The sequence below is a fragment of the Myotis davidii genome, unplaced genomic scaffold (assembly GCF_000327345.1).
Source record: "Myotis davidii unplaced genomic scaffold, ASM32734v1 scaffold3331, whole genome shotgun sequence".
In the NCBI taxonomy this organism is placed as follows: Eukaryota; Metazoa; Chordata; class Mammalia; order Chiroptera; family Vespertilionidae; genus Myotis; species Myotis davidii.
This window is the reverse complement of record NW_006283134.1, coordinates 111,380-138,633: the sequence shown is the minus strand read 5'-3', so window position 1 is coordinate 138,633 and position 27,254 is coordinate 111,380. Positions and strand designations below refer to the sequence as shown.

General features: G+C 38.6%; 1 protein-coding gene across 1 annotated transcript in view; it reads left to right on the top strand.

Moving 5' to 3' along the window:
* LOC102767141 (RNA-binding motif, single-stranded-interacting protein 3-like) overlaps positions 1-27,254 on the top strand; it is a 139,819-nt gene that overhangs the window by 20,938 nt on the left and 91,627 nt on the right. The window lies entirely within an intron of this gene.

Genomic DNA, 27,254 nt, shown 5'->3' with positions numbered 1-27,254 from the left:
TGTGTTCTAGTTCATTTTGACCTATTCATCTCTCCTATTAGACTAGGAGCTGTTTCCTATCCATATTTGCATATATTTTAATTTCAGTGACATTGAATTGTATAATGAAGTTAAAATGTTCCTATTTACAGCAAGAACTGTTTTCAGTTTCAAGTACACAGGTACAGTCCATTAATGTTATTTGCAGAAGTTGTTTCTATAGAGTCACTGCAAACACTGACTCGTTCACAAAACTGAATCATTACTCCTAATGCAGTTAGGTTTCGGCGAAACTGATCACAACATTTTCATCAATTAATCAATACACAAGCTTGTTTTATGCGTGTTTCTGTTTAAAGATACCTATTTAATATAAATTGTTAATTCATTAACATGGAACTCTTGGCCAACGGTACTATAACTCATGCCTGAACAAAGGTTATCTAATATATATTTTCTCACTAAGGTGCTGCCAACAATCCAGAAATAGCAAAACTAAAACCACCAGAACAGTAAAAGAAAGTATTTGGTAAGAATATATCCTGCACATAAGAACAGCTGGCAAACCTGGGAGCTTTCAAATTCAAAGCTGATACGTAGCTCGGAGGCTTGTGACAGGGTGGCCTCTAAAGTGAAAATGAGGAAGTGTCTCAACATGTGCAGTGATTGGTTATTACCATGGGAGTTTGCACAGGAGAGGATTGGTTGGAAGTGATTATCTTGCACTTATCATTTTGGAAAGGTGACAAGTTTATCTTGATTATCAGAGGCATTTACAAGAAATGACCCAAGTTTTACTCGTGTTCATGAAATAAGCTAGATTTAGTTTTGCTTACGTGGCTTAAAAGGTTTTGTATGTTTGGGGGATTTTTCAAGCCTGCTGTATATTTTAATAGCACAGTGTAGCCTTCTCACACTTCGGAACACGAGAGAGCCCTTCAGCATTAGATTGAGGGCCTTTTTTAAACAGAAAGAAAAGGCACAGAAATGTGAAAAATGTGGCACTAAATAGACCGCCAAGAGGACACTTGTGTGTAGTACAAGGCAGAGCGCGGCCTTGTTCAACCTCAGCTGGAACATTCGCATCAGACAACTCAGTGTTTCACCTCATTGCACATGTCCACAAATGACCACGAAAACACCTGCTGCAAGTGTTGTTGATTTGGGGCTTACAAATGAATTTTAGGAAGTAGGTAAATTCACAAATAAAGAGTCTGTGAAAAAAGATGATCAATTATAGGATGTATCACTGATACACAATATGATGCTTAGTCACCATTTGCTGAATTTTAATTGGGTATATGGTGGGGAATAGAATTAGGAAACTTCATTTATATGGGGTATTTTATAAAAAGGGACTATAAAATTTTCATTGGAAGTCCATTTTATTTTAAAATTATATGACATCTAAAGCACTCCTTACGTATTGGTCATGCTTAATTCAGAAAAGAAGATTGAGAGACCCTTTAAAGACATGTTTTCTAGAAGACACTCCACACCCCCTGTCATTTGCTCTAATCTAGAGGGTAATGCAGCATGGACCAAAAAGAAAGTATTGAATGCAGAAAGGCACAACCTGAGCACAAATATCTGCACAATGGATTTGCAGCAGCAGCAATGAGCTTGACTGAGAATAGAATATAGATATGCATGTATTATTGATGATAATTCACTCTGGGGAACTTCTGGCTGCAATTTATCCAATCCTCTGTGTGCCACTGGATATAGCACATGCATCTTTTTATTCATCCTACGTGGGATTATGAACAGTACCAGAAGGACTCATAGGAAAGTAATGGCCATTTCATGGTAATAGATTTTTTGCTAATAGAAAAATGGGTATTGTACCTCCAAGACATTATTCAAATAGTGTGCATGTGTATTTGAGTCAAGTAAAAAAAATGCAAGCTCTTACATCTTTAAATAAATATGTTCTATTAAAGAACCAAGTGTTTGTGTAGAAGGTATTAAAAGAAATATATGGTGCCCTAACCAGTTTGGCTCAGTGGATAGAGCGTCGGCCTGCGGACTAAAGGGTCCCAGGTTCGATTCTGGTCAAGGGCATGTACCTTGGTTGTGGGCACATCCCCAGTAGGGGGCATGCAGGAGGCAGCTGATTGATGTTTCTCTCTCATCGATGTTTCTAACACTCTATCCCTCTCCCTTCCTCTCTGTAAAAATTCAATAAAATGTATTTTTTTAAAAAAAGAAATATATGGTAAAGTATATATCCTGCCATAGCCCTGGTAATATGGGGGTTAAGGGTGGCATAGCAAAGACATTAAACAAGTACATATGGGCAAAAGGGGTGAAGGGAATCCAAAAGTACAACCTTATAAAATAAGTAAGTCATGGGGATGTAATGTACAGTGTGAGGACTCTAGTTAAGACTGTATTGCATATTTGAAAGTTGCTAGCATAATAAATCTCTCAGGTTCTCATCACATACACAAAACATATCAATAACTTTCATACAATAACTTTCGTAAAATAGTGTGGAAAAGATATAATCAGTCTGAGTAAACAGAGTGTCTTTTGAGATGGACCTTGCATATGGTGAGCCAGAAATTAAAGCATGAACAGCGTTACGAATGGGGCACACAAGGGCACACTTAGAGACAAGTTTCAGTCCAGGTTAACCAATGTGTGTGGATTATGCAGAATGAGTTAGCAAAGAGGTGGATTTGACTCACTCAAATCATTGATGTCCTTGATTGTCTTTCTCCACCTTCACATCCAACCAGTTGTCCAGTCCTTTCATGGTTCTCTTTTGGTTTTCTCTTGAGTTCGTTCATCCTTTGCTCTTCATCATTATACCATTACTTTCATCCAGGTGACTGCTCTCTCTTATTGAGAAGGCCTCTGGAATCTTCTCCTTGCCTCTAACAAAGGCCCTTCAATCTGCACTCTACAATGCAACTGGAACCACCTCGCATTATGTGACCCAGATAATTTCACCTCGAAGCCCAGAGTCCTTCAAGTGTTCCCATTTTCCTTGCATGTCATAAAGGCCAATTAGGATTAAGTAGGTCACCCATTTCCTTTCCTTCTCCAACCTCACCTCTTACCACTTCTCACCTTGCACTCTCTATCTCAACATTAATAAACTCACCTCAAGTCACTATGATCTGCCTTCAGGCTAATATACCTGCTGTTACCTCTGCTTAGAATACTCTCCCTTCCTCACCACCCTCCTACCCAGGTAACTCCCATTGCACATGGTCAGGTGTCAATCCACATGACCATTTCTCTAGAAAGCCCTTCCTGACCCCTCTCAGATTAGACCAGATGACCTTCTGAATTTCTCACATAGCACCGTGTGCTTAGTCCATAGAGAATTAATCCAGAGTGTATTATAACCATATTTTAAAAGTGTTGGCCTCCCCTCCAACTAGACCAGTGATGGCGAACCTATGACACGCGTGTCAGAGATGAAATGCGAACTCATTTTTTTGGTTGATTTTTCTTTGTTAAATGGCACTTAAATATATATAATAAATATCAAAAATATAAGTCTTTGTTTTACTATGATTGCAAATATCAAAAAATTTCTATATGTGACACGGAACCAGAGTTAAGTTAGGGTTTTTCAAAATGCTGACACGTCGAGGTCAAAAGGTTCGCCATCACTGAACTAAACAATAAGCTCCTTGCAGACAAAGACTGTATCATATTTACCACTCTATGTTTTTCAGCATAAATTGAATGAGTTCAATAAGAGTTATACAGGTCAGTGAAGATTTTACGGAAAGGACAGTGCTAAAATAGATACATAGTCACAGGTGTAAACTATTTTGTATATTATATAGCTATGTAATAGTTACTATACACTCATACACTCATGGTTAAACCTTCAACTTGCATAGAAATAAGTATATATAAATAATAAAAGAGCTACTACAAATCTTGATAAGACCAATGGAACAAAAGCTGTTGTTTATACCATTTTGCAAAATATGTATCCTGAGTATTGCCAATTGCCTATGTCTTTTTTGAATACTTGAATGTAAGGGGTTAAGCTGCATGAATCTTAGCACCATAGTCTCAGCTAAGCAAAACTTATTATATAACGCTTTATAAACTGGGCTAGGTCTTCTTTTATTCAGTTTCCCTAAACTGCTTTTCTGTAATTAATTAATTTTCCTGTTGCTTCATGATGTGAGGGAGCCTGGGTGGGGAAGTAAACAATGTGACAACAATCAAGAGATCTCACTCTGAGCCTGTTTCCTTAGGTGAGTTATTTTGACTCTGCCGAAGGGGCTGCTGGGATGGTTGATCAGAACTTGCAAGTCTTTTTTTTTCTTTCCCACAGACAAGTGAGTTATTGCAACATTATTCACAGGGAACTTTCCAAGGTCTACTGATAAACACATATCATTTTTTTCTTTTTTTTGATTTTTTGTTGTTTTTTAAATATTTTTTTTAATTTTTATTGCTTAAAGTATTACAAAGAGTATTACATATGTCTCCTTTTTTTTCCTGCCCTTAACAATCCCCCGGCCTCCCCTACCCCCCAGTGTCTTATGTCCATTGGTTATGCTTATATGCATGCATACAAGTCCTTCGGTTGATCTCTTACCCGCCTCCCTCCTGCCCCCCAACCCTCCCCGGTCTTCCCGCTGTAGTTTGACAGTCTGTTCAAGGCAGCTCTGCCTCTGTATCTATTTTTGTTCATAAGTTTATAATGGTCTTTATTATCCATGAGTGAGTGAGATCATGTGGTGTTTTTCCTTCATTGACTGGCTTATTTCACTTAGCATTATGCTCTCCAGTTCCATCCATGCTGTTGCAAATGGTAAGAGTTCCTTCTTTTTTACTGCAGCATAGTATTCCATCCTGTAGATGTACCACAGTTTTCTAATCCATTCATCTACTGATGGGCACTTAGGCTGTTTCCAGATCTTAGCTATGGTGAATCATCTTTTCTTTATTAATCTTAGGAGGTACCATTGACAAGGTTAGCTTGCTTGGCTTCACCATTGTCCCTACCCACACCTCATTGTTTTACACTCCAGTGGCAAACCTTGTCATGCAATGGAGGTGTTCCCATCAGGAGTGTCATCTGACAGAGCTTGTCTCGAATTTGTAGGCTTACTTTTTCATTCTCTTTTTTTCCCCACTACCAGATGAACCATTACAGCATCATGTGACATTCACCTGAAAAATAAAGAATGACATTATTTGTTATCTACCTGTTTAGGTTGCCGTAAAGTAAATTATATTCTTCTTATAAACTGTCCTGTGTTTCTTAGGCATAGGTGCTTATCATCATGAGGGGTATGCATTCATTGATTCAGTCTTAAACTCATTTAACTGACACCCATTCCTGCCAGCTATTAAGCCTCCATGATAGGGGCTTGGAATCAAAAGGGATTAAAGATCCAGCCCATGAGGGCCCTAGAGGTGAGTGGAGGGACAAAGAGAAGGGAATAATCATAGCAGAGTACTAACTTATAAGTGCACGGTTTCTAATTTAGGACATTTCTTTCTCTGGTGCATTTATGCTATAGAGGCACTTTGAGTATGTGCAACAGAAAATTTGAACCAGACATGTGCTAAAGGGAAGCAAGCATCCAGAAATGAGAGAAGCAGAGAATCACAGGGTTAGAGTGAGCCTTAAGACACATCAAATCCAAACTATTTTCTAAAGCTTAAATTCCATTTCAAACCCAAGTGTCAAGGGGTCCACTGGCTTAGCCTCAACATTTCTAATGAGATGTGCTCCCTATCTCGATATATTCCTTGTCCCTGTTGATCAACTCATTGCTTATGAGGTATTTTCTTGTAACAAGTCAAAATATATCTTGCCATACAGAGCAAAGCTAGTTCTTCTTCAGGATAACAGGCTTACAAATATAACAAGGTAATTGTCAGTGCCCTTGGGTCTTTTCTCTGGGCTGAATAAAATCGATCCACCATTGGTAGAAGTCTGTTTATTTTCCCAAAGTATTTTCTGAATACACACAATAGAACAGTATTTTTCAGTGTGTCAGTTACAATCAGTGGGTGATGTGATCAGTCTGGTGGGTAAGAATTAGAATAACATAGCATAGAACCAAATATGTAATGTCAGAATGTTTTAAGTGCTAGTATTGTTTTGTGAAGTGTTCATTTCAGATGTCTGTGCACATCTATTTGTGTTTCTGTATATTTATGTTTGTGTACATACTGAATCCTGGATTCAGATTATTCCCTAATGTGAGTTCCAGTAAAAAAAGAAAAAATCTGTAATAATAAAAGCGTAATATGCTCATTAGACTGGACATCCTATCGGACGTCCTTCCAGATGACCTTCCGAGGAAGCCGGGGCTGTGAGGGAAGCCAGGGTCATGGGTGCCTGCTGGTGGCCAGAGGGAAGCCTGGGTCCCGGGTGCTGGAGGGAAGCTGGTGCCAGCAGCCAGGGGAAGGAAGGCCTACTCTTGCATGAATTTTGTGCATCGGGCCTCTAGTGAAATAAAAAAATACCGCTGATACAGTCCACAGGAGATTGCATATACCTTAGATAAGTGCTTCTCAAATATGAGTGTACTTACAAATCACCTGGAGAGTTTGTTAAAAACAAACAGTTGTGATCCATTTTTTTTCTCCCCTTCCTCCAGGTTCTAAGTCAGACTATCTGGGGTGCGATGAATTGCATTGGCATTTCCTTATGAATCGCATTTTAATAAATCCCTGCTGCTGCTAACCCACGGAGCCCACCGCCCTAAGAGACACTTGACTCCCTCACATAAGGATGGTGTGAGGGCTCAGGTGTAAGTCTATGTAGTCAATGGTTAGTGCTGCTTCATTGAGTTAGCAAATTCTTTTACATTTTTAATCCAAACTAAATTCAATTAGACATTTTTAATCGTTTCCCTCACACCCCACTTTGGAGACAGTTGGAGCAATGGGACTAACCCTTGAAGGGGAGTTCAGGGTTAGAGACACAAACTCCAGAAGGACTTACAGAGAATGTGATTCTCAGGACTTATTTCTATTGGGGAGCCTCTGAGAGAATCTGACCTTTTTAGTTCCCGAACAACTGTACCCCAAACTGTCCTTCATTCACTTGGTGGAGAACTTATACTCCGTGGTGTCAGTGTAAATGCCTTTCTGTTATAATCTCACCATCAGTTCTATCTGACTTCTCCAGTCCTAAGTTGATTCTGCCCCACAGAAAACCCCAATGCAACATGGTACAGAATGCAATATGGTACAGGAAAGGTGCTCCCTAGTTGTCATTTCCAAATGGATCCTTGAAGTACTGAGACGGCCCATTGTGATGTTCTCATTTTGTTGCTGTTTCATCTTGACATTCAGTTGTCTCTTCTATTTCCTTTCTTGAGCTCCTCGCTTGGCTTTACCTTTCCAGGTGTTTATGAGCCTTCCTATGCCATGGTCCCTCTCTCCAGGACTCTTCCATCGCGCAGACAGTAGCGGCGGCAATAACAAAAGGGCATCCCTAGTTTCCCACAATTCCAAACCTGTTAGCAAACTGTAACAACTGCAACAAAGAAGTTTTGATACACACAGATTGGAAAAGGGTACGTGTGGGGAATATGGCAACATCATGCCAGAGGAGCTCTAGGAAATATGTGAATCTGTGATATTTTGGGCTATAACAATGGGAAGTCTAAGTAGAAAAAGGTAGTCTCAGCATTTGAGTCCAAATCTGCTACTTATAAGCCTCGTAAATTGTGGGCAAGTGGCTTAAATTCCTGCGTCACTATTTATTCCTCTTTAAAATGGGATGATAATGCTTCATGAGGCTCAGTGCTTTACGTGCATGATAAAATATAAAGAATTAGCCCTCGGTGGTTTGGCTCAATGGATAGAGCGTCGGCCTGCGGACTGAAGGGTCCCGGGTTTGATTCTGGTCAAGATCACATGCCCGGGTTGTAGGCTCAATCCCCAGAAGCGGGCGTGCAGGAGGAAGTCAATCAATGATTCTCTCTCTCTCTCCCTTCCTCCCTGAAATCAATAACATATATAATTACACTCAGGAAATTTTCTGTCCCAATTACCATTGTTACTCTGAATCCTGAATTACAGAATAGAATCATTTTTTAGTTTAAATCCCGTTCCTCTACAGAGCTTTCTCAATGCTGTCCATATCAGCTTCAGACTGTATCCCTCCTTTTAGACACACTGTCTTCAATCTATGCCATTTATTCATTGAATCTTGTTGTCAGTTCCAAGTATTTAATGATAAATCACTGGCTATTTTCTTACTTGTGCACTGTCATCTATTACCTCCTAATTGGATGGCATATCACGTTCTCATTTGCCTCTGTTGTGCATTTATTAAGCTTTCTGGGCAGTCTAGGCCAAATGGTTGGTAGTTCCCTGGCTCCCGGCATAGAGCAGCTACATCTCACTTTTCTGTGGCTTCATAAATGTCAGCTCTGGGATAATGCCACGTGTTCTGCTTTTCCCAACGTTTCCCAGCCCTTACAATGGGTAGCACACTTAGTTTACCCCTGCTTCTCCAATTTTTGCAATGTCAATAAAGCTGTTTTTGATGCTGTGCTGAAATATATATATATTCATAGATTGCTACCACAGCTAGGATGTTAAGAATGATAAATCCATTAAGGTAGGAAGGAGGATGGAGTTTGTCGATAGGAGCTCTTTATTTATTGCTTTTGCTTAGAAACACAAAACGACTTAAGAAAACTTAAGAACAAAATTGCAAAATTAAACCTGTTTTGTGTGGATTTTTTTGTTCAGTTAGCTATAGCTCTTTAGATATAAGGCTTTAATCACTCATTCAACAAATGTTTATTGAGTGTTTGTTATTTACCTGGTGCTGTGTAGGTGTTGGGGTATCAAAGGAAAACAGTACAGACATGGTGATGTCCTTAGGGATGTTTAAGCCCAGTGAAGGGAGGTAGACATGAAACTACCAAAAGTTATGGAAGAAAATCACACGGTATTGAGAGAGTACATGTTAAAGGTGGGGGGACCTCAGGGAAAGTCATAATTAAGGCCTTTGAGACCTTCAAGTTTGTTTTGGTTCACGATTGTCTAAAGATTCATTTGCTCAAGACAGTAGAGTTCAGACTGAAGGTTGCTCTCCTTCTCAGTAACCCCCTCTTCTCCTCTAAAATATCATATTTGAGATTGAAGGGGGACCATATAATCAGGCGGACTAGGCTTTCAAATGAGTGGTTCAGGCCGTGGTTACTCTCAGCAGAATGAGAAGCAATTTAAAGCCAGGACTTTGTCCTGAAACTTTATTCTTAAACTAGAGGCCCGGTGCATGAAAATTCGTGCAAGAGTAGGCCTTCCTTCCCCCGCTGCCAGCACCTGGTTCTCTCTGGCACTCGGGACCCGAGCTGGCTTCCCTTGGGCCACCTGCAGGCACCCGGGACCCAGGCTGGCTTCCCTCTGGCCCCAGTTTGGTCAGAAAGGACGTCTGGAATGACATCCGGAAAACATCCGGTCTAATTAGTGTATTACCCTTTTATTATTATAGATATCCTCTATGGCACTTGCTGCACTTACCAGACAAGAGAAATATTTAGAATATTTGGCTGATAGATTGAGCTCTCCATGACTGGCAGGTCCACAAGGCTATCGATGAATGTTACAGGTTGAACATTGCTCATTAGGGGGAAAATTGCAAGTTTCCGAGATTTAGCTCAAGTGCCACTTCCTCTGGGAAGCCCACGATGCTTGTCTTTCTCTATCCCCTCCCTTTCCCTAGCCTCCAGCTTAGGTGCACCCATGCCTGCCCTCTTCCCTTAGGATGGATCATTCTGTATATTTCAATCACAGCCTCTTGTTACCGCAAACACTGTATTGCACTGATGTATTTCCATGTTTGTGATCCTGCTTTAGTTGGTAAGCACTTTGGGGTTGAAGTTCCTATCTAATTCATTTCTGTGTTCTCAGGACAATTATTGGAGCATAGGGAAAGCTGGATATAGAGTTACCCAACATTTAAATGAATAGTAAGTAATAAACATGACAATGATGAAAACCTTAATTTACCTATCTAGTTCAATCTCATTTCTCTGCAAGAACAATTAAGACAACACAAAGGGTTTTGAACTTAGGGAGTGGAAAATGTAAGTCTGGAGTTTTCTTTTTCCAAATTTCTGAAAAGCCCCAGCTGAAGTCACGGGAATGAAAGACATAAATGTCAACAAATGGATTTATCGGTGTTAACTGTGCCAGCTTCCTGGCGTAATGCTTGAGCATTAATAGGTAGGCAGTACATTTTAATGACTTTCTAACGAACAAGTGTATATTTAGAGATGGGAACACTATAGCGCTTACATAATTAATAATAAATAACTAATTAATATGTTCCTCCAGAGAGATGGCTTCTATTATCTCTGGCCTGTTGGGTGGTCTCCATTTATCTTTTTAAAAGGCTTTCTGCCCTAGCTGGTTTGGCTCAGTGGATAGCACGTCGGCCTGTGGACTGAAGGGTCCCGTGTTCGATTCCGGTATTTCCCCAGGGGGGGCATGCAGGAGGCAGCGGACTGATGATTCTCTCTCATCATAGATCTATCTATCTCTCCCTCTCCCTTCTTTCTGAAATCAATAAAAATATATTTAATGATAATAATAAATAAATAAATAAATAAATAAATAGATAAAAGGCTTTCAAATCAGAAAGAGACCAAAAGAGAGGGTATTGCGCATTTTCTTTGAAACATTCTCCACCCCCCCACCCCCCGCCACACACATATCTAGTGAGCCCCCCTGAGCCTGGTGGCCTTTCAGAAACACACAGTTTGTATTTATAGGTTCAGGTAGAGTGAAAAATCTCTTTAATTGGAACACTTTATATAAAGTCCTGAAAAAGGGGTTTTCAAAGGCAGAAGATTTATTTTCCCAAAGCAACTAGTTCCTAGTATTGACTTTTAAAGTTAGGTTTCCCTAAGTATTCTTTGAGCCAAGCAGATTCTGAAATCACTGGAAGGCACATTACCTATATGCTTTGCTATTTTATTTCTTAAATCCAAGCTTAATTTGGATCTGGGCATGCTAGGGTGGAATTGCCCCGGAGGAAAAAGATTTGGTCATTCTCCTGTGCCCGCGGCCATCTAAACAGCTGTGTAAGCAGCGGGTCCTGGAAATACCGGGCTCACGACTTTTGGCTAGAATTCAAGAACCAGCATGACTCCACCGCGGGACCTCACTCTTTGCCTGTAACTATTTCTTTGTGGTCATCCTGGAAGTCAGAATTCAATATGAATGCCTCTTGAGCAATGCTTTTAATGAACTATAAAGGCCAGTAGTCTGAAGAGAAGGCCATTTCTAATGCTGTGATTATCCTCATTTCTGTACACCCGTGCCAATTAAAGACTATCGCTATGTAAGGAGAAGGAGTTCCGCCAGTATTACAGCAGCACCGATGAATTACAGCAACTGCCAGGACACAGACCTGCATGTTGGTTTCTCTCTGAAAAGCAGACTTCAGGCTCCTGAGCTTCACACACCCCCCAGCTCAAGTGCCCTCTCCATGAACTCTCCAGAACGCTTTAATTTTAAGTAATTGTTTTGAATGCACAGACCTAGGGATTGTTTGATTATCTTTTTTTTTTTTTTGGCCTCCTTTTAGAGGATGAAATATTTAAGGCGTGTTTTTCAGATCCTGCATTTGCACATGCACAGCCTTTGAATTCTTTTGCAATAAAATTGCTCTTAATGAAACATCTGAAAACATGAACAAACAGTGCACAAGCCGAGTTCTCCAGAATAATGACGGTATTGTTAAGTGATTGGATAGTTGGGAGATTAATATCATGGTGCACTGGCATGTTGGTTCATTCTAGACGTAATTTAACAGTGAAACCTCCTTCAGAGAGCAGGAGACTGAAGGGCTTGTCAGACCCACTGCACATACACGGGGAGCTCCACACAATAACAAATTAAGCACTGTTTATCCACAGACATGGCTGCCCTTATTTTTTCCTTAATCTTTGATTTAGGTAATAATTGCACTGTAATTTTAACACTCTGTGCAGTTTGAATGTTTGCTTAATTGTCTTATTACCAATTGTATTTACTGCTACGGACACAGGGTGCCAGGGAAATTTGGCTCCGTGTCTCTGAGTCGTTATTTACATAGGCTGGCAATGATGAAGACTTGATAACACGGATCCCATTTCTGGTAGATTACTCTCATATTGTTTGACCAAAAACTATGGGGACGTTTTAGGCCAAGTGAAAACGTGTAATTAAATTTCTGCAGAGTTCCCAGATTTTCTAAGCCAGGCTTTCCGTTTCCTTGCATATTTTACAGAATTCCCCCAATGAGACCCCAGCACCTTTTGCTCAGATGTTGTCATGTAATACATGTAATGTTTGCACGTGTTAGCTATAGACTCTGGAGACCTGTCAGCTGAAAGCTGTAAACCAGCGGTTCTCAACCTGTGGGTTGCGACCCCTTTCACAGGGGTCGCCTAAGACCATCCTGCATGCCGAAACCGGTTTGGCTCAGTGGATGGAGCGTCGGCCTGTGGACTGAAGGGTTCCAGGTTCGATTCCCGTCAAGGGCATGTACCTGGGTTGCGGGCACATCCCCAGTGGGGGATGTGCAGGAGGCAGCTGATCGATGTTTCTCGCTCATCGATGTTTCTGACTCTCTATCTCTCTCCCTTCCTCTCTGTAAAAAATCAATAAAATATATTAAAAAAAGACCATCCTGCATATCAGATATTTACATTACGATGCATAACAGTAGGAACATTACAGTTATGAAATAGCAACGGAAATAATTTTATGGTTGGGTCACAACATGAGGAACTGTATTTAAAGGGCCAGAAGGTTGAGAACCACTGCTGTAAACAATTTTGCAAAAGGAGAAGAAAACAACAGCCTTCCATGATGTTCAAACCTATCCTTCCACTAGTCCGCTTTGGCAAATGCAGAGTTTTACTAACTTAAAAATTATCTTGACTCTACATACAAAGTTAATTTGTTCTAGCTCCTCTCGGTTCAACAAAATGTGTGGAATTTCATGAGTTTTGTGCATGGGTCATAAAGCAGTATGTTCACTACAGTGAAGTGCATATGAAATCCTTTGGGAGCTTGTTAAAATGCAGATTCTGACTCAGTAGGTCTGGGTAGGACCCACAATTCCGCCTTTTTAAGAAGCTCAAGGTGATGTCAATGTCGTTGCTCTATAGACTGCATTTTGAATACCAAGGTCATGGACATGAGAATTAAAAATGTTACATCTTTTGTATGTGAAAGAACAAGGCACCAACAAATACGCATAGATATTTTATGACCTTAAGGAACTGAAGGCCTATATAGGATTTTCCTAGGGTAGAGGAATAAATACTATTTGATCTCTTTGTCTTTGGGCTAAACTTTAACCGTTCTAGGAATGCTGTCAATACCTTCAGCTATTATGTTTCTCTACATTAATGTGGTCTCATGTGTGTATAATACAGAAATATATAGGGCAGGGACAGTGACTTCAGGGTCATAAAAGATCCCAGAAATTGGGTGGTTTTGTTGATTTTGTAGTAATGAACTTGAGGCAGCAGCCTACGGGCAACATTGTTGATGTTCTTGAAATTTTCCATCCTTCAACAAGGAAGGGTGAACCAGAAGATCGGCATGTCCTCTGACTTTCGTGGTGGCAGATCCCCCAGAAAGCTTGTGTCTTGATAGAACTTAAGCTTGTTTAGATGACTACACACAACACTCATGTGTTACCTTAGAAAGGCTTAGCTTGTTATATAGCCATTACACTTGCAGAAACATCACATAGTGTTCATCCAACCTGGGATAAATTAAGTGGCGGATAAATGAAGTAACTTTGTAGGACTTAGGTTTTAGAGTTTTCCAATATGGGAACTACTATAGTATCTTTTGTAATATTTGAGAAATGACCTGAAGTAAAGGGAACATTGACTTCAGCTCTTAATCTTCTCTGTATGGTAATGCCGGGAAGTATAGTTTCATTTTGACTGTGGAATACTGGTTATTTGAATACTCTCTTAGTAGTTTATTTTGTATGGAGTCAGTTTTCTAAGCTACAAGAGTCTTCTCCAGACCTAATGTAAATGACCTCAAAGTGACCGAAATAATCTAGAGACAGAACCTTCTAAGGACCAAGTATTTGGAAACATGGATGCTCTCTAGCCATTTTTAGTTTTTATTCTTGCCTGTAGAATATTCAAATATATAGACATACACACACACACACATATTCAAGATTCTACTTCAAAGCATGCTGAGTTACAGAAACACAGTGAGATATAACATTACAAACACTTACCTTTTCTAAAAAAGTGATATTATATATTGGGACTAGTTCATCTCTTAATAAAGTTGCAATGCATTGATCCCCTTAAACAATGGAAAGACATGCCCAGAAACTTCACCTGGTTTCCAGTTGCCCATCTGGTTTCATTAATGTTTACTAATCTGTAAAACTTAGAAATCTTACAACACGTGATAATATTTTAAACTCAGTAGTTTGGGAAAATAGTAAAGAAGTCTGTAAAATTAAACGTTGGTAAGGCAGTGGAGGAATTGTTATTCTGCTGGCGATGCAACATGTGTTCTGCAAGCCTCAGCAATCCCTCTCCTGATCAGAGAGCCTAGCAAAACTCTCGCATGTTTGTAGCAGCATTAGGTAGGAAAATATTAATGATAGCAATGTTACAGTTACAAAAATAAAGGGGTGAGTATGGATAAGCCCAGGTGAAAGTAGGCAGGAGCTCTGATAAACAAGTTGTGAATTATTGGATCAGAGGAGCAGTGTAACTCAGTGAAAACAAAAGAATCACAGTCATTTGGACCAAAATGGCTGAATTCGTAATTTAAAATGAAAAAAGCAAGCTTCAGTAAGATATATAAACTATGATTTCTTTGTTTAATATATATTTTTATTGATTTCAGTGAGGAAAGGAGAGGGAGCGATAGAAACATCAATGATAAGAGGGAATCATTGATTGGCTGCCTTCTGCAGGCCCCCTACTGGGGATCAAGCCCACAACCCCCGCATGTGCCCTGACTGGGAATCGAACTATGCTCTCCTGGTTCATAGGTTGATGCTCAACCACTGAGCCACACCAGCCAGGCTAAATTATGATTTCTTTTAAGTGAAGTGCTATTATGAGCATCGCTAAACAATGTATATTATATACGTATTATAAAATAATAGAAAAAAGCAAGGGGTATTTTATTACAGAATAAGAGGTAGTGGTTGTCTATGAAGGAAAGTGCAGGAAATAGGTTTAGAGAAAGGCAAGCAAATATTTCACAATTACAATCAATTCATTTCTTAAGCTCTGTGATGTGTTTTCATCTAAAAGAATTGTATAGCTTTTACAAATAATACTTCACGTAATCAATAGTCATTTGTGTATAAATATTTATTAGTATGTTTACATAAATTGAGATATAATTTAATATAATTAGACAGGGGTAGGCAAAAGTAGGTTTACAGTTGTGAATGTCAAAACATTCTTGTATTATTAATGATTGTATTTTTTATTTGTATTATGCGTCTTATAATTATTATTGTTATTATTTCCTAATCTTCCTTGTGATAAATCTTTTAGGTAATGATGGCTTGTAATTTAACCCACTTTTGCCCACTCCTATATAATAGAAAATATTATATATAATTCTAATTCAATATATAATTAAAGTATTAAGATAGACCTATTTATTATTTTAATATGAAATGTATTAAATTCAATATTCTGAGTTATAATAAGTTATAACATTAATAAAATAAGACAGGGGTTTGGCCAATGTTGCTTGGTGGTTGAGCATCGTGCTGTGCACAAAAGGTCACCAGTTTGATTCCCAATCAGGGCACATGCCCAGTTTGCAGCTGGATCCCCAGTGTGGGCGTGCAGCCAGCCAATCATGTTAATGTTTCTCTCTCTTGTGGATGTTTCTGTCTCTCTCTCCCTCTCTCTTCTTCTCTTTCTAAAGTCAATCAGAATGTATTTTAAAACAACAACAATAAACAAACAGAAAAACAAGGGAGGATTTGGATATAAGCAAACTAAAATTTAAAAATATCCACAACTAACCCTTAACTTTTACCTTTTGAGTATAATATAGAAAATGATGTTGAAAAGCGTTGCATATTGTTAAGTTTTTAAAATGCAGTTTGATGGTAAGTACTCTAAAATACTCAGGTGTCATATAACGGGAAACTGAAGTCAATGTATCAACAACTTTAAATAGAAATATTGGTTATTTCTCAAACAAGATGAAATCGTTTCTCTCAGTAACCCCATTATAGAGGCTGTAGGAAGAGGCCTTTATGAAACACACACACACACACACACACACACACACACACACATACATCTTCATGCTTTCTAATGTTATTGTTTTGAGAAACAAGTAATTTCCAGGAGGAAGCAATAAATGTTGGCTCAACAGATCAATGTAACAATACTAATTCTCAAATAGCCAATAGACATATATACATTGATAGGTGTCAGTTGACCACACCTTTATTCTTTTGAAGTTTCCTGATATGCTAACATACCAGAGACTGATAATATACTTGAAACAAAAAAAGGCAGTAGAAATGCAGTACGTGAACTGTTACCTTTATCTTTCTGAGGACATTCTTTGCTAGTTGGTAGATATTTGCAAAAAAATTAGTTAATTCAATAAATAATAATAAAGATTGCTTTGTAAATGTGTAAATTATAAACTACCCAGTGACGATGGCTACTTCTTTCAAACCAGATTTTTGTGTGTGTGTGGCTTATATTGTTAAAATTTTCTAATAGTACTGAAATAACTTTCATGTTATATACACTGATATTTGTATTACTTATACTTAAAAGTCATGTAGAAAGCCCTTAAAAGCGCAGAATTATAGAACTGATAGGATGATATGAAACAAACATGAAAAACAACATTTTGATAAAGAAAGTGAGCAACATAGCAAGTGTTTGTGGTGAGGTTATATTTTTCTACATTTTTTCAAATCTGACTTTATGAGACATATTTCCTCTATAATGGAAAAAAAATAATCAACTTATTAAAATGTCAGTACTCAAGTGAGGAGTGGGCTGAAGACCGTTAATAGAATTTCAATTTTATGGGCATGAAATGTGGCTTTTCATTACACGTTAATGTAAAGGAAAGTGGAACCAATTATGTTCCCACAGCTCAAGAAAACTACGTACCATCCAAACATACAACTTCTACTTTGTTTTACTAGCAGTTAACGTCAAGACATTGAACAAGAGCTACCTCCCAAGCAGAATATACTGCATTGCCTCTTGTCTGGAGGTGAATCCCCATTGTGTAATACACATCTGTAACCACAGCATATGAAACCATGGCTAATCCCACAGGGCAAAATCATGTAGCTTCCAAAGGAATCTAGGTGGTAATGGAATCAGGCTTACTTGCAGGAAATAAATATATGTGTGGGATGCAGGGTATATGTTAGACACTTCTCAAAATGACTACTTTATTGCTATCATTAATTTTATATAGAAACCTTAGTTTTTTACTCGCACAACGCCCCCACCCCAATTACCATATTTTGATATGGGTAAAAAAGTATCCCTGAACAAATAAAAATCAGTATGCTGCTGACAACCTGTTGAAAACTCTGATCTGTAGCTTTATTTGTATATTTCTTTTTTGTTCACTCTGTGACAAATGGGTCTCAATGAAAGATTTTAGAGACTTCAAACATAACAGTAAAATTTCCTTCAAGAATGGATGGGTGGGAAGTATTTCTTGCTGCTCCATGTCTGTGTCTCCTCTTCATTGGAAAAAAAAAAAATGTCATTAGCTTTTACTATCAATGCTATTATTTTCTGAAGGTTTTATTGAAAAATACTATATGATAGTAAGTCATGTTCTGCACAGCTTCTTGGTGTATTTCACAAACCTGAACATGCCCGTATGACCAGCAGTCACCTGGTAAAACAGAACATGACCAGTTCTGCAACCCTCCTCTCATCCCTTCTAGTTACTACTTCCAAGGATAGCCGCTATTCTGATTGCCAATATATCAGTTCATTTAAATAGAATAACTTAATACCTACTTTTGTCCATCTTACTCAACATTGGAGACTCATTCATATTGTTGTTATAGTTTATCACTCCCATCGTGGTATGGTATTCTATTGTTTGAATAAACCCGATACATTTGTCTATTACGTTGCTTTTGTCCACTTGAGTTGTTTCCAGTTTTAGGCTGTTAATGAACATTCTAATAAACTATTTTTTAATACCAGGAAAAGGAAACACTGCCTCTTTAGTAATTTCATATGATGTGGGTATAGCAGGAAAAAAAAATCAAGTTTAAGTTATCTTTTAAGCTGATAGGTTACATAGGAATTAGCATCTGCATCATTGTCTGTTCATCAGCTTTTATTGGACACTTGTCCTCTGCTGTCTTCTGTACTGTGGTTGGATGATGCAAACAAGGAAGGCATTTCTGATCTCTAGGAACTCTCAGAAATAAACCTGTGCCTACCAAGCAGTGGGGACAGTGCTGTGGTGGAGAAACACTGGGGGAGGAGGTACTGCTGATATACCTAGAAAATGAGTAAAATCCGTCTACGAGAGATAATCAAAATGGTAGGCAAAGGAACTTGTGAGTAGAGGAGCAGAAGAAAAGAAAGACAATTCTTGACTGATGGAATTGTATACATTATAGCAGGGAACACCCTAGAAACTCACAGTAATCAACCTTCGGCTGTATTTGGGGGCTCAAATTGGGGAGTGAGGAGAATGGAGACTAAAAAGAGAAACTAAGCCTACTATCTTCCCTGACTCACAAAGTATAGATGAGTTCCATAAAGCATTGTGGAGGGCTAAGGACTATAAAACAAAAGTATTTTTGGATATTTATTTTTTCTGAGATGATTCCACAACCCAGGTGAGTAGCATAATACATATCATGATAATAAAGAGTTAATTGTGGTGTATAATGTCTGTAATGGACTCTTAAGGCACAATAAGCACATAAAATAAGACAAAAAATTAATCAAGAATGCATTTGTCAGTAAGTGATTCACTTTCATAAGTTTCTTCATTTCTTATTTACACCACAGGTAAGAACAGCTGGTTTTATCTTTTCAGGGGAAATATTACCACAACATCACATGTGTATTGTGTTTATTCTAGATGTACATATTCTTTGCTCCATAAATATATATAAACCATTGAGTCTCCCCTCAAATGTTGTATACGAGAAGCCCGGTGCATGAAATTCGTGCAAGAGTAGGCCTTCCTTCCCCTGGCTGCTGGCACCCGCTTCCCTCTGGCACCTGGGACCTGGGCTTCCCTCTGGTCTCTAGCAGGCACCCAGGACCCAGGCTTCCCTCGCAGCCCTGGCTTTGTCCTGAAGGTCGTCTGGAAGGACGTCCGGAAGGAGATCCAGGAGGATGTCTGCTCTAATTAGCATATTATACTTTTATTTTTATAGGTAGCACCTGATCTGTGCTTAAACATGAAATTCATAGTGTTTCAAGAAAGCATGAAAACAAGGCTTTGGGTTGTGATAATATAGACATGTTACACCAAGGGTATCATAAGGGGTCTTATAGTGGAAATTAGAGGCAAATGTTCAAGTTTTATTAAATAAGAGTTGCTCAGATAAAAATAATCTGTAACAAGGCATGATAACAGTCCTGCGTGTGGAGAGCTGTTGATTTTTTTTTTTTTTTTGCATTTTCCCTTTAGTATCTGTCCTTCCCAAATGGCCTAGACGAGCGGTCAGAAAACTGTGGCTCCCGAGCCACATGCAGCTCTTTGGCCCCTTGAGTGTGGCTTTTCCACAAAATACCGACTTCTGCACATGAGCCATGAAGTTTCAACCGCACTGTGTGTGCGCGCTGGCACGTGGTATTTTGTGGAAGAGCCACACTCAAGGAGCCAAAGAGCCGCATGTGGCTCGCCAGCTGTAGTTTGCCGACCACTGGCCTAGACCAAAAAAGTATGCTAGGTGTGTTCTTTGTCATGCAAAACAGTTTTCCCACTGGAATGAAAGAAATGTACCTAAGGGTGTGTGTCTGTGTACACCTGCGGTAAGAATAGGAAGGATAAAGGCAAATGAACCAGCAGTCACGGATAATTGAGACAGTATTGTAAGAATGTTGCCATCTATTTCCCTTTTTGTTTTTCAACATCGTTTGTAACATCAGCCTACATTTTCTGACCATTTGGTAAGTGAAAGTTTGAGCATCACCCCACCAACTACAGTTTTGGCTATCTACTATAAGCATATAGTAAAATGCTTAAAATGCATCATTTTATTGTGTTCTCACTTACCTAGTGTGGCACTTTTATATATATATGAAAATGTAAAAGTACTATTGATAATCCAGAGAACATATAATCTTCAAATAATCTTCAAATAGGTAATTGGACTATCCCATTGATTTATCGTAGCATGAATCAATTGCATATCCATTAGACAATGGGCTTTCTGCACGAGTTCCACGAGGACTGAATCTTTTGGGGTGACACAGGACAGTTTGATCCAATACACTTCTCATAATTTAATGCAGAGAAATCAACGTGTTGACAAAAATGGCTGTGTTCTCATCCGTTTGGGTATGTTGTTGTATACTTTTTCTGGAATTAAGGAGAAAAGAGTTAATATAAATTAAAATTGGGCTTGATTTTTATCTTTTCTGCTTTTTGTATATGTGAGCTTTTAAAAAATGAAAATTACTTTCATTGGACTACTTCTTGCTCTATTATGTGGTTTTATCTAGTTTTCCCTTTGTGAGTTCTAGTTATTTTAAATGAAGCAGGGGCATTCTTATATTACTTAATTACAGAAATGCATTTTTAAATGTTATGAAGCTCAGAAAGATTCCGCAGACAGCTCAAGATGATCATTCTTTTAAAGACAAATCTCCCTGGGAAATTATGCATCGAGTTGTTAGCATTAAGCACTTCCTCATAGCAGCAGTAAAAACTGTGTATTCATTAAAAAGCTTAGAGTGGCTGCTCTTTCAGTATTGTATATCAATATTTTTCCTTGAGTGTCTTTGTAGATTTAAAACAATGTAATGCATTAAACATTTTACAGGAAAGAATTTCAGATTATTTTTCAGTTTGGCTCTTGGGGGATGTTATAGCTCGCTCTCTTTTTGAATGAAATGAAGTGAATGTGTTGAAGATAGGAAAAGTCATGAATCACTACCGGGAGAATATGCCCTTTGCCATGTTGGAAAGGGGAGATGTATCTGTGCCTGGATATACTTGATTCTCATTGCCATCCTGTTCGTCTTGTTTGATGAGGGGTGTGATATTCGGCATTCACTCACTTATTCATTTATTTAATAAACACTTACTGAATGACCCCTGTGTGTAAGGCCAAGGGTATAAAATAAATAAAACTTATACCCAACCCTTGAAGAACTCATCCTCAAAGTTAGGATAAGAAAAGATACAATATAGTGTGGATAAAATATTGCATTTGTATCATTAATACAATTGATGAGACAAGGCACTCTTCAATAGAGGTATGCTCAATGCCTGTTGGATCATAACCATTATTGACATGGGCTGTTTGGGGAAGAGAGAAAATGTCAGTTGAGCTGGGATGAGGAGGATGAGGGTTGGTGACAAAGAAAACCTGGGAGGAAATTAGAATGCAGCCAAGTGACTTATGTCATGGTTGGGAACTACTACTTTAATAGCAGCAGCTCCATCACAAGACTTTTTTGAGAGCCATGATGATGCATCTTAAAACTGGGGGCACAGTGGCAAACAAGAGGGTTCTCTAAATAGCAGAGTTTCACTGCTACTGAAATACAGCCCTCAAAATGATCACATATGCTGTGCATTTGTTTCAGTGTTTTGATAATACTATTGAGGCAATAGATAATATCAGGATTTTCAGAATTTGAGGTTTGATGTCTTCCCTAAACAGCTAGTGTAAATTCTGCCACAAAGCTGTTTTCCATCCTGTGTTCAGTGGATGTTAGGTTCACAGATGTACTAGCAACAAGCTGCAAAGTCCTAAGCTGCTTTAATGAATAAAGTTTTTGAAAGTGAGTTCTAACAATCAGCAACGAAGGTCTGCCTGCACTATTTCCAATGAATGGTGGTTATTTTTTTTTGTGCCACAAGAATTTTTAAAACATGCAACACTGACCTCTCTTTTCCCTTTGATTGTCAAATAAAAAAATGACAACAGCCAACACAAGAATAACCATCTGGGGGAAATGAATCAAAATTACACCCAGTTTTTTTTTTGTCAGATTGGCAAAAAAATTTATATATTGTTTGCCACAGAATTTTAGTAATTAGTTTATGTGTGCCATGAGATTAAAAAAAGGTTGAAAATCACTATTATAAGGGAATAATCATGCCCAACATCTGCAAGACTTTTCGATGTTTCCATGGCCCCATTTGTTTCTTATACTTTAAGGACGGTGTGATATCAAGCAAAAAGTGGGGATTTTGTAGCCAAATGCACCTGAGTTTAAATGTAAGCAACCTGACTCAACATCTATGTCAACCTGGGCAAGTAACTTAATATAACGAACTTTAATTTTTTATCTTAAAAATGAGAATTACCATATCAACTTAGGTAGTTTTGAGAATCTGGAGTAAAAGAGCTAATGTGCTCTATGTAATAAGTGGCACGTAGCAGGTGCTCCATGAATGGTGTGTGCTGTGCGTGTATGTGTTTGCGTATAAATGTAGCCCAATCACTAAGAGTTGTTTCTGAACTGGAAGAATTGTCAGGTCCATTAAAAAACTATTTAAAAATCAAAAGGTTTTTATAGAGGTTTACTATACGTCACATCAAGCTCTATACTGGATATTAAGAGGCTATTCAGGAAGGAATAAAAATATTATCTGGACTCCTGAAAAAATCAAGTTTCTATTGAAAAGACAGTCTCCTGGGAACAAACAGACAATGTTATGAAACAGTAAAAATAATAATAATAATAATAGTAATAATAATACTAAAGTAGTAGTAAATGCTAGGTGATTTTATGCAGACTCTGAGCACAATAGCTGTTCCGATTTGGGAAAAATAGCTGGTGGTCATGGCAGTCAGAACATGGAGTTTGCCCTTGAAGGACCTGTATTATTTATAAAGCCGAGGGCAGCTGGAGGACATCAGTGCCACCATCACAAACCAGCAGTCCTCAGGCTCAGCGGACCTGGAAGAGCTGTTTTATTTGGCCTTCACATTAGCATCTCCAAATGCCAGAGAAAGAATGAGCCATCTAGAAGTAGGCAAACAAGCACATTTTCTAAAAGGATAATGTTTCATGCATTAAATAAATGTAATACCTTTTTCTAGTGTGGTACCGATATACAAGGCATGTGAATAATGAGTTAGCTGGGAGTTAATTGACTGCAGAGACTCTATTTTCAGTCTCTGTCTGTATTTTTTGAATTAATATACACAGTGGGTGATTCAGCAAAAGGATTTAAAAATAAATTCTTTGTAGAAAGATCCCATCAATTTGATGTCTTCATAATTCATGAAGCATAGACCCATAATAGCTCTATTTTCTCTTTAACTTTGGAAAATAAAAGATGCCATTAGTTTAAATTAGGCTTGTATGTGGAATAACCATGTACATCAACAAATATAGTTAGAATCAGATGCTGTTTAAGAGAATAAATGCCAGAAAGAATTGATTATTTCTTCAAAAAGTGTAATATAAAACTTTTATTAATAAGCTAGAGTAAAATTGTCTTAGTTTTTTTTTTACATTTCTGTAATACATCCTCTGTATATCGTATTGTGTGTTTACCACCCCAAGTCAATCTCCTTCGGTCACCACTTATACCCCCTTTTCCTTCTTTTCCCTCTCCCCAATTCCCTTCCCTCTGGCAATTACCATACTATTGTCTGTGTCCATGAGTCTTTCTTTTTTCCCCTTTTGCTTTAAAGAGTTGATCTGTGACACATGAATTTATAAAACTCAATTATGAAAAATCAAAATATAATAAGTGGTTCGTTATCCTAGATTGGCTACTGTTTTTACAGAGTACACTTGGAATTAAATAAAATGTTGCTTGAGATTTGGTCATGTTTGGACACTGTCTTGGTACTCAGGATTGCTGCAGGATATGTAGATATGATGTGAAGTTGCATATTTTAACACTGAACAGCGTCCTAGCAATTCTGTGTTAGCTGCTTCTGACACTGGCTCCAGAAGGCACTACACGCCCAGATGGAAAGACCTGTGATATAAAATGTGTTCACTTCAGTGATTTGTTTCCCCCAAGCAGTTGAGACCCCTAGGGAAGCAGACTGCGGCTAATGTTTGATATCTTCTAGCCGGAGGAAATGAAGGCATAGGGAAGTGGATTGGATTTGTCTGAGAGCTTCTGGAGCCAGGGGCACCTGGGACCAGAGCTCCGATGTCTACTTCCAGGCATCGTGCAGGGGTTTGGTCACACATTTTCCTCTACTATCAGATTTTGCTTTCCCCTCATGGGTGGCATCAAGAAAAACTTTATGAGCACTTAAGGTCTTAATGCAAGTCCTAGGAATGGGAAGACTAAATAAGTAAGGTAATTTAAGTTTACCTTTTTGCCTCAAAAGTAATTTATTTCTTTTGGAGTGTATATAAATGTATCTTTATGAAGTAGTTTTTCCTATAGTCGATTAGTATACTTTAACAAAACCTCGGGAAGAGAGATTTAACCTAATTCATCACAAGGATATTATATCAGTGATACAGTATCATTAAAAAAAGGTCTGAACTTTATTTACCTACCTCAGTTGTTGACTTTGCGGAACATGGAGAAAATAGCACCAGCGATGCAGAAAGTACCTGTTTGTCAAGTGAGAGTACAGACATGGACTAAAATCAATGGCCCGTTAAATACCTCCTTTTGCTGTTTAAAGCACATTCTAGCTTTGTGAAATAAGTGTTAATGCAGAATGTTATAACTACGCAAAGGAATGAAATTTCTATACCTCCACTCAGAGGAGAGGCTCAGTAAGGTACTCTCAGTTGTGTCCCCTTCTTTTGTGATTCTAAACTATTGGAAAGGCTTACCTAGAGTGTAATTAGGAATCAGGAAATCAATAAATATAATTAGCCCAGCCTGCATGGCTCAGTGGTTGACCTATGAACCAAGAGGTCAAGGCTTGATTCCCAGTAGAGCATATGCCTAGGTTGTAGGCCAGATCCCCAGTATGGAGCATGCAGGAGGCAGCCCATCAATGATTCTCTCTCATCATAGACATTTCTATCTCTCTCTGCCTCTCTGAAATCAATAACAATATTTTTTAAAAATAGAAATATCGTAATTTATGTTTTGGATGCATATGTGTGTGTGCGCGCGCATGCACAATTTTTCAATTTTTAGTAGTATTGTAACACTTTCTGGGAAATAATTGTGCTTTTATTTAAGAAAAAAGTTGCTTGCTTAGGTGTCCACAAATACTTTCCACAAGAAAGTATTTTATTTTATTTTTGGCTGTAAAAGTGTATAATCACTTTTAATTACATTACATTTAATGGAAAAGATATCTTTGTAATATTGACACAGTAGAAAAACATGCACACCACAGCTTAAAAGTCTCATTGTGAAATATTATTCGTTATAAGATATCGTGATTTTTAATTTCCTCTTTAAAAGAGAGGACTAAATTTTAATTAATAGAAGGTACTTATAGAAAAAAAATCAGGAGTAGCGTTTGCAACCAATTAAGAAGGATTTTTGTCTTAAGAGTTTGTGTGTTTGATGTGAGATGGTTATAAATGTTCTATCATAATTTTTCTTTCCTAGTTTTCACTTCTCCCATACTATACTAGTGGTGCTTTGTATGGGAAAAAAATGTTTCAGCATATGTTCCCTTTCTTTCCCTTTAAGTTGTCTATGGTATGATATATATAGTTTTGCTAATGTTTACGTGCCTGAGTACCCAAAATCTAGCAAACATTGCACTAGCTAATGGATCTGATTCTAGGTACCTTGAACCATTGTCAACTAAAGAGACTGTTCAAATAGGATATTATTTTACTGGTTATTTTCCTAAAAGAGAAACTCTTGGGATGAAATAGAGCTTAAAAATAGGATGTATGTGTTTTGGGGGGTGAGAAAGGTGTTGAGATGAGGAATTTTAGAGAGAGTGGGTTTATATTATTATACCGTGAGGGAATGGACATTTCAGTTGTCTTAAACCAACCCCCAAAATCTTTGAACCTGTAGGCATTTGTGCGATTAAATACGGTGAAAACCTAGTTAATGAAGTATCTAATATTAAAAATCCTATATAATAAAAGGGTAATATGCAAATTGACCCTAACAGCAGAACTACTGGGAATGACTGGTCACTATGACACACACTGACCACCAGGGGACAGACGCTCAACGCAGGAGATGCCCCCTGGTGGTCAGTGCACTCCCACAGGGGGAGCTCTGCTCAGCCACAAGCCAGGCTGACGGCTGCCAGCACAGCAGTGGTGGCGGGAGCCTCTCCCGCCTCATCAGCAGCGCTAAGGATGTCCGACTGCAGCTTAGGCCTGCTCCCTGCTGGCAAGTGGACATCCCCCGAGGGGTCCCAGACTGTGAGAGGGCACAGGCCGGGCTGAGGGACCCCCCTGAGTGCACATATTTTTCTGCACCGAGCCTCTAGTAACAATATAAACCGTAATTTGAAATTATCATTTTAGCAAATAACTTGACCTGCCAAATATTTTAGTGGAAGATTTTTGACAGTCCAAGTAGTAATGTTTTATTTATTTATTTATTTATTTATTTTTCTTTAGTGATTAAGGTATTACATATGTGTCCTTATTCCCCCATTGCTCCTCACCCCCACTCCACTCATGCCTTCACCCCCCTGGTGTCTGTGTCCATTGGTTAGGCTTATATGCATGCATATAAGTCCTGTGGTTGATCTCTCCCCCTTACCCCCACCCTCCCCTGTCTCACCTTGGAGGTTTGACGGTCTGATCGATGCTTTTCTGTCTCTGGATCTGTTTTTGTTCATCAGTTTATGTTGTTCATTATATTTCACAAATGAGTGAGATTATGTGATATCTACCTACCTCTTACTGGCTTATTTGCTTAGTGTAATGGTCTCCAGTTCCATCCATGCTGTTGCAAATGGTAAGAATTCCTTCTTTTTAACAGCAGGGTAGTATTCCATTTATAGATATACCACAGTTTATAATCCACTCATCTCCTGATGGGCACTTAGGCTGATTCCAAATCTTAGCTATGGTGAATTGTGCTGCTATGAACACATGGGTGCATATGTCCTTTCATCTGCACCTGTGGCCTGGGAGTGGGATAAGCCACCCACCCCGTGGTACCGGGTGCCAGCGCCTGTAACTGTGGCCTGGGAGAGGGACCAGCCCCCGCCCCCA